Raw genomic sequence first — 17,745 nt, 5'->3', positions numbered from 1 at the left:
TGGAATGGCCTTTAGAAGGTTCCTCTTTGGCGTGTGTGGAATTGACTAGTTCCTCTTTGCAGGTTTGGATTCTAGCATGTGTTTGCAATCCTGCATTTAGACAAATAAAACAGCAAGTAACAACATCGTGTTACTTGCTGTTTTATTTGTCACACAGGTGGTGTGTTCTAAAAGGCTAGGATTATTGGCTAGGATTAGTGGCACGAGATGTCTGCAAATATCTTAATCTTCCAGAAACATCTGGGGAAGTCATATATCCACGGATATCAGCATACATATAAAGTAGTGTATACACCAAAACTGTCTCTACCTTAATAGGTCAAAGACTGAGAGCCTGTTCCCTTCCTTCTGTATGGGACCACTTCACCCATGCCAGAACAGATGGTGCACCGAGGGCTTTAATTGAGCCAGGGCTAGCCAGGTCCAAGCCCTGGCAGTCTTCAGAAAGAGCTCCCGAGCCGGGGCCCTGGCAGGGCACAGCCCCAACTAGCCCCAGGCACGCTGACTCCTCAGGCAGCCTGTGTAACCGAAGCGCTGCATGGTTACACAGGCTGCCTGCAGGTGTCAGCAAATCAGATTAGAAAAAAAGAAAAAGGCACCACCTTTTCTTTTTCCTAACCCAAAGTACTGACACCTCCAGCCAGCCTGTGTAACCGTGGCTTCGGCTACAGAGACTGTCTGAAGACTTTACACAGAAACAGAAGGAGGGCTCCAGCCCTCTTCCTGTTTCTGAGCAAAGAGTCATCAGCAGCAAACAGACCTTTTATCCAAGGAGCCCATGGTTTTTAACCAAGCAGTTCCTTGAATGAAAGGGCTGCCTGCTGCGTCTGAGAGCTGGGGCGCACTGGTGTCACACCTTTGATCTTTGATGGAAGTGTACGAAAAGAAGTAGTGGGAACCATATTCCCTGCTGGCCTGCCCCCGCTCTCCACAAATCCCATCACCACACCCACTCCCATATGCAATCCAAACCCCAAACAAACCCACCTGCTGCTTAAGGGAATGTTCAGTGCTGTGGGCACAAAAGGTAATAATACCAGTGCGTCCCAGCTCCCCTGCTTACACCAGCCCCCCCCCCCCCCTTAGGTGACGGGGTGGGGAGCCCATGCGAGCCCCTGCGCAATTTAGTTTCCCACTGAATGGACTGAGTACACCTTTACGGCATCTCTATGGGGGGCCATTTGTGCTGTATGGAATGTTTTACAGAATGAGTAGCTCCTTTGGCGGACTGATATATGACCCAAAATGTAACAATATCTCTAATGACCGGAGTACGCAAGTGGGCAGTGCTTGAGATGGAAACTCAGGAGTGCAGGTACTCACTGTCACAGAGTACCTGCTTACCGCTGAGAAGTTCCAGCACTTCTCCATTAAATGTATTGGCTTCCTGCTGAAAAGTTCCTGTACTGTGTCTTTCGAATAACAAAAGTGCAGGTACTTTGGCCCTGCTACATGCCTATTTACAGCACTGCAAGTGCGATATCATATAATGGAGAACCCCTCACGACAAAGATGGCCACCGAAGCTTCCTGTCCTGTCGATGGAGACATTGCTGTTAAGCTCGAGAACATTCTACCCACGACTCGCGGAATTACACGGAGACTCGTGCACGCTGTGTATCAAGTGCCTATCGCAAAAGCTTGGCGACAGGACCTTCACATAAATAGGCACAATCCTGCTTGCACTAGTGGCTAATAACAGCTCTATCTCCCGGGTCACTGTGCAGAGGCTGGTGAACTCTGGGATGTGGCGCTTCTTCAGAGGTGGGCTTCCAATTTGAGGCAAGCTCGGCTCACACTATCTCCTAGTCTGCATCATCGCGCGAGAGATGTGAGGCCCCATTACATCTCGGTGCCCCTGCCTCGGTGTGTGAGATGGAAGACTTCATTAAGGCTTTGCTCCCCCGCCTCTGGCCTCCGCCAGGAGATAATTGGCTGTGAACGCTGTTAGGCTTCCAAACGCGATCGCAAGTGTCGAAAATACATGTTGCCGCCAATTACCCCGGAGAGGTCAGAAAGCAGTTGGTTTTAAGGCAGTCAGAACAGTCTCCACTTATCGATATGTGTGGAATGGAACCTGGGCTTAATGCAGTGGCAGCAGCAAAGGAAGAGACCTCCAGGCGACTGGAAATGGGGAGTGTGCTGAATTTTAGCAGGCCACTATTTAGTCGTTGGGGGATGCCACTCAAAAAAACCGAGAAGATAGTTAGGGCCTGATTCACCACATTTTTTGTCTGCTGAAAAGTGACTTTACACACTTTTTATTGAGCAAAACTCCTTTTACCGATTCATGGATCAGACTTTGCATGTATTTCCGGGACACTGCGTGGGTCAGCCACTTCTTTGCGTGCAGTCGAGCGCTTTGCAACAACACTCCACACAAAGTGTGGGATGGGCCTACGCAAAGAAAGAAATAGGGGGCAGAACTTGCATATTCCCTATTATCCTGGCAAAATGAGGAAGGACAAGGAATAACGTGGATGTCAATGCGCAACTTCACGTTGGGAAAACTCACACACAAACCGTGTGAACTCACCACCACATGATAGGAGACACAAAGCACTATGTGTATAGGATCCAACGCGCAAAGGTAACGTTTACATAGCAATTTAGGGGTGAAGACGCATAGTTCAGGTACCACTTGGAGTTAGGGGTGATCGTATTCAGATTAGCGGGGTGCTGCCTTGAATTACGGGGTTATGCACGCAGGTTTGAGCGCTGCCTTCAGTTATGCAATATGGTACGCAGATTATCGGGGTGCAGTTTTGTGTTACAGGGGTTTGTATGTAGTGTCACCGGGGTGCTGCCTTGGTTGCAGGGGGGCAGCCATCAGTATTACAGGGGTGCTTGATGGTGGGAATAAGTTAAGTGCAAAGGTTGGTAGATGTTGCTGGTTTTAGTTTGCGTAGGGGTGTATCATGGGCATTCTGGGCGCTACTCTATTTTTGTTGTGCCTAGGGTTACTTTGCATTTCGAATTCCATGAATACGCAGAATGCGCAAAACATACCTTTGCATGTAGGTAGGATCAAATTTCATTTATGCGCAGAGTACTTTGCAAGAACTTTGAGCTTTTTATTAGAATTGGGCCCTTCGTCACAGGGTATGACGAGACTCACCGAACATAGAGTAGAGTAAGCGGTCCAAGCAGTGCTATCGATACTGACCTCAGTACTAATATAAATAGTATAGTAGTATACTAGTATACATCGCAGTGGGTATTGTGGAAGATGGCGTAGGGGCAAAGATCTGTTTAACTCTCAACTATCTGCTGTTCTGCTGCTGAGCTGGAATGTGGCAGGGGTGGCTAATACATTTGAAGATCCTGACTGGCTACACTGGTTAAGAAACTTCGATTATATTGTGTCTTCAAGAGACATGGTTATGCAATGACACTTTGTTGTCAAAATATTTTCCGGACTATTGGGTACCAATCTGTCCGGCCATTCGGGTGTGCATGGGCAGGTTATGTAAGGGCTTTGCCACTCTGGTGCTTTGTACTGGGGGTGGGTTTCTACCTATATATCTACATATTCAGATCAAATACTGCTGACATCTATTATTTTATGGCAATAAAGTGGACTCTAGGCTGCTTATTGGGAATATCTACCTTCACCCTTACTGGGATCTAAAACATATTTTACCTCCCAATGGACGGTTGGTGGATTTTTTGTGAGTCAAGCATGGTTATGATGGGCGACTTTAGTAGTAAATTGCCAGATTGGGGGATCCCGTTTGAGAGGCTCCATTTAGAAGTTGCCGGGTGAATCCCCAGTAGGCATAAAAATCGGGCGCAGGCTGATCCACTGGCATTTTATTAGATTGTTTTCTAAATGCAACTTCTCTGGTAGAACTAAACGGGAGGTCTGTGGGCGACATTCCTTCTAAGGCCGTCTTCTATCAGGCCAGCAGTAATTCTCTAATCAAGCATTGTCTGGTCGATTGCTATTCCTTTAATCCTAGTGTGGAGTACCAAATCAGGATTTTCTGATAAAAAAAAATCTTTTGCCATGCGATAACCTGTCCATAGACCATTATTCTAGAAAACTATCGAAATTAAAGTTGGCAGAGATCTTGGACAGTGTACAGTTCGCAAGAGGAAAGGTTTTGTCACAGGCATCAGCCGAGGAAGCTGCGGGTAATATACTTGCAAGTGTGAAATTGGTGATTTGTAACTCTGAAAGATGCAGGCACTCTGGCAATTCCATTCTAGCTGACTGTGCATGGAGACACGTGGGGCCACGCAATGACGCTCCATGGTGTGATGGGGACTGTCGTAGAGCTAAGTACACCCTGTGGCTAGCTTATAATTCTAAAAATGGGACAGCTAGGGCCAGGCACATGGCCAGGTGTGACTATAAAAATATCCGGAGGCTAAAGAGAACATTGTTTCACCTGGATTTCAGAATGATATTTAGGACATGGTTTGTCCTATATCAGACCGTGAATGGACCCTGCATTTTAGGGCCATTATGTTTGTGGACGATATAGAACCTACTCTGCTGGCAAACATGCATACAAGTCTTAGTTTTTCACATGAAGAGGTGGTGTGTGCTATATCCAGAAGCAAGATTGGCAAGGCACTAGGTTCGGATGGCAAGAGACCCGAGCCAAGTGGTTCCCAGAATGGTGAACACCAGTTCTGCTAGTACTCTTTAACTCAATCGACGTGTCAATGACTATCTCTCATTCTTGGTGTATGAGTCTAATTAAACCTATTTGCAAAGGGCTTGCGGCTAGATCCCCCTTGCTATCGACCTATACCACCATTAGACAGCATCTCAAAAATGTATATTAACTGTCTGCTGTCTAGCTTAGTGTCTTGGGCCGAGGAGAATTACATACTTTCCAGCTACCAGGCTGGATTCAGAAAGGGCGTTTTCATCATCTGATCATGTGTTTGTGTTTTCAACCATTATAGATAAATATATGAAGATCAGAAGAGGTGTGCTATATGTAGGTTTCTTGGATCTTGACAAAGCCTTTCGATTTTATTGATCGCCGTCTTCTCTGGAATAAACTCCAGAGATTGGGAGTTCCCGCCTCTCTATTACAACTGATTGTCCATCTGCACTCTGACACCAGTGTTTTTGTAATAGACAATCCAAGAGGAGGCCCTACTAGCATGTTTTCCACCAATAAAGGTGTGCACCAGGGTTGCCCACTGGTTCCTCTATTGTTTATATTTTTACTATCAGACTATTTGTCTGCCTCACATTTATGAGGTATATTTCCTGCCTCTTTGAATGCGGTAGGTTATTCTACTCTTCTCTATGCAGATGATGCTATATTATTAGATCTGACCCCCAAAGGGACTTGCTAGCAGTCTGAATGATGCATCAGATTATTTTAAAGACGACAGTTTAAAACTAAATTTCAAGAAAACCAAGATTGTTGTTTTTGGTGCCAAAATAGAGAAAAACTATAATTGGTGCATTGATAATGTGAATTTAACTGAGGCTGATTCATACTGCTACTTGGGAGTTATGTTCTGAAGCAACTGTTTGTGGTCTGCCCATCCAACATCAGCTGAAAATCACCTTAGGACAAGCTTGGGAGGGAGTAGGAGATTCTATCAAAGGTTTGGTGGGTTCAGATTTGTTAAATGCATCCAGATGCTGGAGGCCAAGATCTACTCAGCCATATTGTATGGTAGCAAGATCTGTGGGAGCGTGAGTTGCACCTCCTTAGATTGCATGTTACATATTTGTCTGAGAAAGTGGTTGGGTGTGTCGCCCAACACGCCAGGATTTGCCTTTGCTTTGGATTCCGGGGTTCAAATATAGGTGTCCAGTCAGAACTCAGGTTTTTAGAGTACTTTTGTAAACTGCTTTATGCCCTAATGGTGAACCCCAACATTGTCAATGTGGGGGAAGTATTAGCAAACGTGGAACCGCATGTTATCTACCCCTGATATAAGAAGTGTTTTGTCTTGTGCAGGAAATGAGGTATTGGCTTTGATGATCTAAGGGATGGCCGGATTACAAAACACAATCTGTCTATGAAAGCCAGAAGGAAAGAAATCCACTTGGTGACAAATGTCATGGAAAATCTATGCACACTTGTGTTATCCCCTCCCAGGCAAAAAGACGTATCATTGCAGTGATGCGCTTGAATGTTTTACCACTGAGGGCTCGGATGACATGGCAGTTTACTACAAAGCTTTGTATCTGTGGAAGTGGGGCGGAAAAGGACCTAATTCATTTTTTATTTGTCGAAACCTTTTAGGCTTTAGACGCCTTTGGCTGAGGAGACATTTTCAAATCAATAATATCAGACATGTTACTGATGATAAGAATTTATTTTGTTCTGGCCTGGGTCAATGCCTGTTTTATCAATTTCTTAGAGTACATCAATGAGGCCTTCGAACATATGGCTAGAAAAAGTTAAGCTTTTAACACATATTGATTGTATTATTTTATCATTTTTTTCCCTGAATTATGAACTGTATAGTTTTTTAATTGGGGCTAATTACAACCACTTTGCATTGTGTATTGAACAGTATTTGATTTTGGGGGTAATTCATAGATTTCAGCGCAGAGGCAGCGCACGCAAGCAGTGCAGAGAGGGAGCTTGCGCCAGCGTGCGCCAGCCGTGTGCGCTAAACAGCATTCTGGCGCACCCCGTATAGACCTTGTGCGAGTGGGGTATGTGTATTGGGGGTGCGTGGGAAGTTTCACATGCGATACTCCAGGCAAGAGCGGGGTACATGTATTTGTGGGGTACGCGGGTAGTTTCACACACGATAGGCCTTGTGCAAGCGGGGTACGTGTATTTGGGGGGGTACGCAGGGAGTTTCACACAAGCAATAGGCCTTGGGTGAGTGGGTTATGTGTATTTGGGGGGTACGCGGGAAGTTTCACACGTGATACTCCAGGCGAGAGTGGGGTATGTGTATTTGGGGGGTACGCGGGGAGTTTCACATGCGTTAGGCCTTGTGCGAGCGGGGTACGTGTATTTTGGGAGTGCACAGGAAGTTTCACACGCGATACTCCAGGCGAGAGCGGGTCATGTGTATTTGGGGGGTACGCGGGGTGTTTCACATGCAATAGGCCTTGTGCGAGCGGGGTACATGTATTTGGGGGGTGCGTGGGAAGTTTCACACATACGTGTATTTGGGTTGGTACATGGGGAGTTTCACATGAGATAGGCCTTGTGCAAGTGGGGTACGTGTATTTGGGGGGTACACGGGGAGTTTCACACGTGAAAGCCCTGGGGAGAGCGGGGTACGTGTATTTATGGGGTGCGAGGGAAGTTTTACACATGATTTGGCATCGTGGGCCCTCCTGGATGTGCCGTTTACCCCCTCCCCATGCCCTGCAGGCAGCCCACACTACAGGGGACTACCCTACAACCCTCACCATACCCTGCAGGCAGCCCGCATGGCACCATGAACTTGTGAGCGCACTTGTGAGCCCCGACTCATGTCCCCCTCCCACTGACCCACCATGAATGGACACCTGCCAGCAGGCCCCGACTCATGTCCCCCCACCCAACATGTCATCGCAATCACACTCATGGCCCTTATGGCCACCCAAATCCCAACCCACGCCACCCCAGTCCAAACACCCAACCAAGCATTCCATCCTCTCCATATTGAAATCCCCATGTCATGATAGATCCCAAATGACAAGTATGCACATCAATACATGTCCGTCAGACACACACAATGGGGGCACGTGAATGAGAAAACCCACATCGTGACATGCACGAAACCAATGAGAGAATAGCACACAAATGAAGTATGAAATAAAAATGTATTATATACAAAATTGAAGGAATTAAAGAAAATCACACAAGAAAAGAAATAATAAACAAAAGGCTAGATGTCCAAAATGAATGAAAAAATGTGAATGCTGAATCCAATTAAATCCAAATTAAAATGGCTCCAAAGCGCTCGTCCATTAAACCAAATCCAAAGTTTAAAAAATAAGAAAACCATTGCTCCATGGTAAAAAAAATCAATGAAGTCAAATCTACTCCAGAGCTATATACAATGTAAAAATCCAGGATCCATGAGCCCAACAATCCAAAGGAAACCTACCAAAAAGCCTATCTAATAAATAACTATATACAAAAAGGCAGGGCATAGTCCATGCACCCAAAAGGAAAAAAAAATAGAAAGGAAACTTACACCTACAGAACTATTTACAAAGGCAGCGGGCAAGTCCAACAGCTCACTTGTTGATGTGCCGGGCCAGGGCATGATCAAACTCCTCTTCAACGTCCTGGAGGCGGGCCTCTTCCCTGGCCCCGAGGTCTCGCAGTGATAAAGCCATGTCCACCTCCAACTCCCTGCAAATTTCCTCGAGGCACTCAGCCCGCCTCAATGCCCTGCGCATAGAGCTCTCCGCCCTGACCATAGTGAGCCGTGCCTCTTCCGCCTGCCGCCGCTCTGCATCTATTTGCCGGCCCAACCACTGCCACAGAGAAGAGACTCCCAATCCAGGGTCCTCCTGCCTTCTGGCCAATGCCTGCCCCTGTGATGTAGATGGCCCCGAGCCATCATCGCTCCCACCTTGAGCCTCCTGCCGCCGTGCATGTGCCCTGCCTGTCGATGCCTGCACGTCCTCCTCCTGCTGGGGTCCAGTTGTTGAGGTGGCCACCCCTGCTGGACCTCCGACTCCCGACTGTGGCAGGGATGTGTCCTCCACCAGCTTGGCCTCTGGGTCAGGGGCAGCTCCACAGGGTGGCCAGGTGATACATGGCCAGGAAGATGGCACGGAGTACGACTGGCGCATAGGGGGTTCAGTTGAGGAGGGGGGCGATAGAAGTTCCAGCACACGGAGGAACCCAGCACTGCTGACCCATCCTAGTAGGTCAACGCGGTCAATGAGGCATCCGAAAAAATGTGCATTGTCCACACGGGAATCCTGCACGTCTTCCCTAATGCCACGTTGAGGCAACGTCACCCCAGTCAGGACAGGCTCAACACCGTCCCAGATTGCCGTGTCCACAGGGAGAGGAAGGCCAGTTGTTGTTCGCGCATCCCCTCCCTGAAAACGGGTCTGGACGAAGGCATCCCTGCTGGTGCAGGATGATGCAGTCACAGGATCGGGGACAGAATTACACACAGGCACATCTGTGGCTGCCTGTGCTGCCTCCTGTCCCTGCCCCTGGACTGCACCACTAGCACCAATGTAATCCCCCCCTCCAGACCCTGTGCGTGGGCCTTCCACGGCCTCCTCCTCAACCAAACCCCCTAACAACCTGGATGACTCCGTGCCATCTTCCTCCATAGGCCCCTGTGGGGTCTCAGCTGCCCCTTCTGCTGCCGAGGAGTCCACCGCCGACCTCCGCCTCTTGGACTTACCCTCGGCAGCTACGCCCGCGGATGCGGCACCAGACTCCTCACTCCCCAATGAGATGACAACATGAGAGGGGAACTAGGACTTGCATCCCCAGCTGGCGGTGGGATCCCTGCCGCAGTGCTCCACAGCACCGTCTCCGCCCTCTTCATCAGTTGATGATGCAGACAGGGAGAGACAGAATACAGGCAGCAGGGCACTGTACAATGGTCTGATACACACATGACAGTTGCACATGAGTGGCAGTGTCAAACTTCACACATGGCATCACACTCCCCAACACACATATCATTTGAACCCAAACACATGCACAAATTAACAGGAATGTTGCAGCAGGCAGCACCATCCATACACATACCACAGCATGAGCATCCAAAGGTTAACCTGACGTCACATGCAAAACAGGGAGTGCCAAACACATGCACACACGCCACCAGACATACATGCATCTGTACATCTCCACCACCTGTCGCAGTGAAATCATCGGCATCCATGTCACATCTGCCAATCAGCCTCCTACATGTCGGTGTCACATGCATCCATGGTGTATCAGAGTGGCACACATGTCAAATACACGCACACGCACATGTACATTGTGCACATACATGAAGGTGGAACCAGCATCCATGTGTCACACCACAACCATGCCACAGTACATACACAGAAATGTATACATGTCTGCACCTACACATGCATTTAGCCATCATGCATTTGAACACATACACCATTGATGTGCCTCACACATGACTGGACTCACATGCGGCAGGCTCATGTCCCTGTACATACATGGGCCTTTCAAGATATATGTCCAACCTGCACACTCCTGGCACACCTCAACATGCACTGCGTCCAATTAGTATGCATGGACACTTACCGCTCGACTCCGGACGTGTCTGCCTCTGAAGGACCTGGAGGTGGAGCGCTGGGTGTATGTGTTCCAGGACCCTCATCTGGATGTTGGTAAGGCGGACCCGGCACCCCTCTGCATACTTTGCCTTCAAGAGGTGCCGGGCCTTGATGAGGGTCCTGGACCTGAAGTCCTCCCAGCGCTTCCGGACGTGTTGCATGTCATGGGCCGCCACCCCCTCCACGTGGATGGCAGCCACAATGTCCTTCCAGCTCCTCTTCCATCCTTCATTGTCGGCGTGTGAACTTCCAAAGAGGGCATCATAATGCCCCAGCACTTGCTCCACCAGGATGCCAACTTCATTGGCAGTGAAGCTGGCAGCCCTCTGCCTCTCTGCTGGGGGGTTGGCACTGGTGCCAGATGGTGTTGTGTCAGACATGGCAACCCCCGAGACAGGTGTGGGTGGGCAACTGGGTCCTGGGAATGGGCTGTGGAGTGATGGAATACCAGTTGGGAGTCTTCTGTTCCAGCAGGGGTGGTCGAGCAACAGGACCCCTGCAGATGGCTGACGTGCAGGCACCAAATAGCAGGGCACGTGGCTAGCAGGCAGGCAGGCAGCAGCTGATGGCAGGTGGGAGTGTGCTCAGGGCTCTGGGGGGCAGGAGTGTGGTCTTCCATGTGTTGTCACATGGCCAGCTTGATACGGAGTGATTTGGCATGTGAAAAAACTGCACGTCAGCGTGTGATTCGAGGAAAGGCCCTTAGCGCGTAAGCACCTCTGTGATGTAACGCGCGGGCGTTTTCCTCTACACGGGTGCATGTTGATTGTACACGTGCAAAAACTGCACGTCCGGGTGTCACTGCGTGTAATTGGAGGAAAGGCCCTTAGCGCATACGCACATAAGTGACATCTCACGTGTGGGCTGGGTTAAAAGGTACACGTAGGACACCATTTTCTTGTACGTGCTTTTTGTGGAGAGCGAGCGGGTGATTCTTGTACTTCTTGTCGGTTCACACGCGATTACTTCACAGCGGTTCCAGTTCGTACTCCTTGTATACTCAGACAGCGTTCAATTCTTCTTTTGGTGGGGGTGTTGCCAAAGCGCACACGCGCGTCTTTTTCACATTCTTTTCCCAGGCAGACGGTGAGTCGCGCATGTATTTTTCAACTGTGGTTGCCACCGTGTGTCGCGTTCCCATACAGAGGTCATTGTAGCCTGCGTGTACCACGCGTACGCTCATTTTTGTGTTTCTGGGTACCACAGCGTAGTGTGAGTTCTTTATTCCACTCACGTGGGCCGCCAGGGGTGGCATGCATGTTAAATTTTGTTTTTGGGGTGCCTGAGCATTGCGTGAACCGTCACCTTCCCCCAGGGGTCACAGACAGCCTTGCTAGAGCATTAGGGTACGTATTCCATCTAGTACCCTGCCCCTTTCACCCCAATTGCCCAGGACAATTGTTTACTGCACCTCCCATTCGCACAATAACATCAGTGCCACGGTTGGGAGGTGACCAAGTGGTAAGGGAGGCAAAGGTGGCCGACCTACAAGAGGTGTCCGCGGTAGGGGATGTGGCCAGGATGTCCAAGAGGCCAGTGTGTGGCGGACCAATCATGGACACCTATGCCCCCCCCAATGGGTTGGGGAGATGCAGCTGACACCATCCCAGCTCATGCCTTCTTAACCCGGCCCATATTATTTACCGAACCGGCACAGGATGACTCCCAGGCCGACTTCTGTTTCACCAAGTCAAAGCCACGTGTGGCGGTGAAAGTTGCTGTCACCAGGCCACGTGGATCTGGGGCAGCAATGTCATCTGCTGCCCCAAGTAGCCAGGGTGAGGAGGCTGCAGGGGCAGCTGCAGCTCAATCCACCCCAGCTCCGAGTCACCCAGCTGGGACAGTGTTGGTCCAATCCATCACACCGAGGTTGGTCCTGAGAACATCACCCAGCAGCCAGTGCCTGCAGTGAGACCTTTGATCATCGTGCCTTTGGCTACTCCCAGTGCCCAGTCCACCTGCGCTTCAGCCCCTACCAACCAGAGCGGCGTAAGCCACTCAGGGTCCGCACCACCTCTCAAGAGGAAGAAGGGTGCTCTTGCGGTACAGGCTGGAACCCCAGACACGTCTCCTCCCTCCGGCACGTCAAGGAAGCGTAGTTTCAATGATGTGGAACTAGACGCACTGGTGGGCTACGTGTCGGCCCATGGCCGCAAAATGCTGGTGACTGCAGGGTGCAAGACTACGACTGCTAAACGTAGGGCCCACTGGCAGTGCATAGCGGACCAGATTAGTTCCCTTGGATTTGTGAGGCGCATAGCTGATGATTCCTCTAAGCGGTGGAAGGACCTCAAACGCAGAGCAAAGAACAAGCTGGCTTCCAATTATGCATCAACTCTGGTGACTGGCAGTGGGTCTCCACCAGAGGAGAAAGTGCTCAAAGAACATCAGTCGATCGCTGGAGGCTTCTTCACAGAGGATCAGATCCAAGGCGTGGGAGACCTACCAGATCTTGAGGCAATGTCCTGTGAGTGCAAACCATGTGTATTTTGCTTGGGTGATGTGTTCTGAATGAGTGCCAGGTGAGGCTGTGTAGTCATGACTGCTATGGGTCACCCATGTGGTACCTCCAAAACATCCCCGGGCCTTGGGTTTGGGTTTTACAGTATCCCTTCTGACCGCAGTTAACAATTTCCACCTGATTACTGCACTTGCCCTTCAACTGCCATCATGCCACAACTTTGTTCATACTGTTTTCCTGCTCATTCTGCTTGATTGATGGAATCCTTTGCATGTTTAACACACATTTTGTGTCGTTGTGCCCCAAATTTAACATACTTCAGACATACATTACACCCCACAATGCCCCAGATTTCTTTACTTATTATGGGAATGATTTCATCAATCAGGCTGATTGAGTATTGTGCACCTGCACATGGCCTGCACACAATCCCTTCGGGGCCCTGTTTGAATGTTCAACATGACAATTGCCTTCTGTCATGTTCAAGTGACCAACCATTGATGTACCCATGTGCCTCCCATCACTGCATTAGTGAACACTGGCTTTGCTGCATCATGAAGCACATGTGTTGCTTTTCCATCTTGGAGTCCTCAGTGACTGCTTTTTGGCTCCTCTTCCACTTCATTGCCAGGGCATGCATGCCAGAGTTATTGTCATGTGTGACATGTGTCATTTATGTATTCGATGTCTACCTCATCATGCCTATGTGTGTGGGCTATGCTGCTCATGCCTGTTTTCATTACTTTTCTTTTATGTTTTTGCAGGTGATGAGGCACTAGATGCTGTTGAGGAGGAGGAGATGGTGCAGAGGCAGGAGAACTCACAGCCACAACCAGGCACCAGTGGAGGATGTGGGGTGGTGGTGGGTGAAAATTCATTACTCCTACAGACCATCCTGTCCACGGGTGTCTCTGGGTACACCTCCGGAGACCTCTATGAATCAGGTGCTGAATCTGACATTGAGACATATGTCCCGTCGCAGGTGAGTGTTTCTGGCAGGGATGCTGTTCTGTCTAACCCACCTGCACTGGGGGTAGAAACCTCTATGGAGCATTTAGTGTTGAAAAGTCCATGCAGGGTCACACTAAACAATATTTGCTCCTGTTCCTGGGCCAGCAGATGAAAGGAGGAATGCAGTCCTGCAGCCCCAGGCAGTGCCAGCACAGCAAGGTGCACATCACCTTGCCCCAAACAGGTGTGGTGCCTGCCAACACGGTGGCCATGCGCCACCAGGTAATACTGTGTGGGAAACCTCCATGTACACTATTGCAGCACAACAGGGGGCATCGTGTGAGATGATGGCTCAGGCCGTGGATAGGGTGACCACTTCCATTCTCTCCCTGGGGCTCTAGCAGCAGGCAACAGAGTCCATGTGCCGCTCACACAGGGAGAACATGTTGGCGTCCAACAGGGACCGACGGGATGGACTGGAAACTCTGCGTACAGTCATATCTGCAGAGTCACAGGCCCACAGGGATGCCCTGAGGTTATAACACAGGTCCCTCAGAGATACTCTGGGTGCACTTGAGGTGTCCCAGAGTACAAGGTCAGAACAGCAGCTGGAGCAGCTAACACGCACACTCTCAGCTGAGCTCCAGGCAACCCGTGAGGAGATCCAGGCATCACGCGAGGCCTTGCAGGCAGAAATGCGTGCTACCTGTGAAGTAATGCATGGGGATCTCCGTACCATCATCCTGCAGAACCAAACCTTTAAGACCTGCATGCTTGTGGCCATGCAGGAGCATGACAGGGCTTTGCGTAGTCTGTCTTCCATATCACGCGCCCCTTCTGATGTACCACCAGAGAGTGATGACAGCGACAGCAGTTCTCCCACTGTAGGGTAGCCATGCAGGCCATAAAGCTAAACTAAAAAATTGAGGGTTTTTTCGGGTTTTTTTTCTCAACATCCACACATGTGGTTGTTGGGGTGCACCCTGTACCTCCGCCCTCCTGGGTGCCCCCCCCCACAACCCTCGGTCCACACATGGGCATTTTTTTTTCTTTTGTTTTTTTGATATTTCATTCCGAATTGCAAAAGTGAATTGGTATCTGATTCATCTGTTATCTTTATTTCATCTTCTTTTTTCTATTTATTATTTAAATTTTATTTTTATTTTAAATTAGTTATTTTAATTTGCATACATTTATTATTATTTCATTTGGATTTGATTTTTCCTTTATTATTTGATTTATTTGGTTTACTTTACATTTACTTTTTCTTTTTCTTTATTTAATTTGCATTTACTTTTTTGTTCATATCCATTTCCTTTCGGATTGTGAATTCATGTTGCAGTGTGTTGCTGTCACGCTCACCTGAAAACTCTGCAGGATCGCTGGATTCCTTCGACCTCTGCTCTGCTCTTCCCTTGCCCGAAATCCTACTTTTTCTCCCTCTCCTGGGTTCTACCTGTAAGGTAAAGGATGGGTTAATGAATAGTGCCCAGACCCTAAGAACCTCCTTCCCGACTCCCTAACGGTTTAAGCACTGTGACTAGGGGGCTCTCCTCTTAGTTTGGAAAGGTGGGCTCTCGGTCCTGGTTCTACAGGGGCGCAATGTTGCGGGGCCGAATGGCTGCCGTGCTGTAGTGATACTGTTCTCACTGCAAGTTGTGGTTATGCTGCTGGGAAGAAGGCGCCGCCGCTTCCTTAGTTGGAAGAGTTCTGGAGATCCCAAAATATGTCCCAGGGTCAGTTACTTCACTGGACCCTTAATGCTGTGGATCAGGTGAGTTCAATATGTCCAAGTGTCCTCGGTTGCCCAGTTACTTCACTGGGTGCTAGCAAGAGAAAGTGCGGGTTTGAGTTGCCTCTCCGGATTTTGCTCTCAAAATGTCTTTAAAGTCTAACCCGTCTTTCCCTTGTGTTTTCTCTTTGCAGGTTTGCCAAAAAATACCTCTTCGGAAGGGAATCCGACGAGCGCTGGTGACTAGAAGGTCCGCGGGTGGAAGATGAGGTTGCAGACACGATCGGAACCACCGAGAAACAGGTGAGTTGAAATCTGACGTTTACTAATGCTTCTGTTGTTTTCTCTTTACAGATGCGGAGCTCGTAGTCGTGAGGATGCTGGCCAGCCGGGCACCGGAACTGCAGAAAAGCCGTAGGAGAAACACCGGAGACTGGAGCCAGGTAAGCGTGTTCTCAATGCTACAGAAAAAACACACAAAGCAAGTCTTGTTCTTTGGGCGTGGCTTTTATAGAGGACCTCGTCCAAAGACTAGAGCGTTGTATTAGTTCTGGATTGGCTGACATGGATATCAACACTGACCTCGCTCTCCATGCTCTTACCCACAATGCTCCTGACCGTTTTCTCTTCTGGTTATCATGAACTGGATATGAAAGTGTCACCTAACCTAGTACCCATGACAGTCCTCCCCCTCAAGACCCCTCCCAAGGGTATGCTTCCCGGACCAGTCTTAGTGGGATTGTTCCTATGGAACTTGAGTAATAACCAAGGGGCATGAATGTTCTCTCTAGGCTCCCATGACCTGTCTTGAGGACCATATCCTTTCCAGTCCACCAAATAATACAAGGTCTTTCTTACTATCTTAGAATCTAGTATTTGCTTGACCTCATATTCCGGTCCTCCCCTTTTATTACTATAGGGTTTGGGGGAACTAATGTTCTAGTCCCAGGCTGCACAGGTTTCAACAAGGAAACATGAAACACGGGGTGTATGCGCATTTGTGGAGGTAGAGTTAATCTCATGGCGACAGGAGTTATTACCCTTTCTATTGTGAACGGGCCTAAGAATTTGGGTTGAAATTTCCTGGCTCCCTTCAACGCTATATACTTTGTTGCCAGCCATACTGAATCCCCGGCTTGGTAGTTAGGGGCCTCTTGTCGGTGGCCGTTAGCATACCTTTTCTGTGTAATCCTAGCTGCCTCAAGGTGTTCTATTACATCTTTGTTTGCCTGTGAAATCCTCTTGTGTAAAGTCTCGATGGCTGGCATTTCGATGGCTTTTGGTGGGTCGTATGCTGAAGTTCTAGGATTGCGGCCATACAGAGTGTAAACGGTATCATGCATGTGGAGGTGTTTATCAAATTATTGTATGAGTTTTCGGCCATCCACAGGATCTCTTCCCAGGAGCGTTCTGTCTGGTGTAGTAGACAGCAGAGGTACTGCTCCAAAGTCTGGTTTGTACACTCTGTTTGGCCGTCTGTTTGTGGGTGCAGACTGGTAGACAACCGGATTTCAATTCCGGCCAGAGAACAGCAATGCTTCCAGAATTGTGACACAAATTGGCTTCCTCTGTCGGAGATTAATATGGATGGAAACCCATGCAACTTCGCAACGTTATGGAGAAATTCCCGAGCCAAGACCAGAGCTGATGGAATTCCCTTTAGGGCGATAAAGTGGGCCATCTTGGTGAAAAAATCTACTACCACAAGGATGGTGTTAAATCCCGAACTGGGAGGCAAGTCCATGATAAAGTCCATTGAGACTGTGTGCCAAGGTGTAGGTGGTATAGCCAGTGGTTGCAGTAAGCCGGCGGGTCTTTGCCTTGAAGCCTTGTTTTGGACACATGTTCTGCATGAGTTGACAAAGTCGTGGGTATCTTGTCGCCAATTTGGCCACCGGTAGGATCTCTCAATTTTATCAGCGGTCTTACCCACCCCAGGGTGAGCTTCCATTGGTGAATCGTGGTAATTAACAAGTATTTCTTCCCGCAGGGTACGTGTTGGGAGGTATAGACGATCTCGATAGTATGATAGACCATTCTTGATGGAAAAGTTGACCCCCTTTTTTCCCATGTTTGTAATTCCTTTATGGGCAGACTGTCTTTTACCTTCTGCTTGAATGTTTCCCATGAGGAATCAACTCCACACAGACCTAGGATCTTGTCCCCCGGGATGATGTCCACCGGATCAGGAGTTCTGTAAGCTTGTTCTCCTTTGCCAATGCGCGATAAAGCTTCTGCCTTCCCGTTCTTTACTCCAGGCCGGTAGGTAATCACAAAATCATACTCTGATAGGAACAGAGCCCAACAAAGCTGTCTAGATCATTGTGCTTTAGCTGAACGTAGGTACTGGAGATTCCGATGTTCAGTTATTATGGCAATGGTATCTTTG

The sequence above is a fragment of the Ambystoma mexicanum genome, chromosome 3q (genome assembly GCF_040938575.1).
Source record: "Ambystoma mexicanum isolate Mex_15411 chromosome 3q, UKY_AmexF1_1, whole genome shotgun sequence".
Taxonomy (NCBI): Eukaryota; Metazoa; Chordata; class Amphibia; order Caudata; family Ambystomatidae; genus Ambystoma; species Ambystoma mexicanum.
This window is presented reverse-complemented; position numbering follows the sequence as displayed.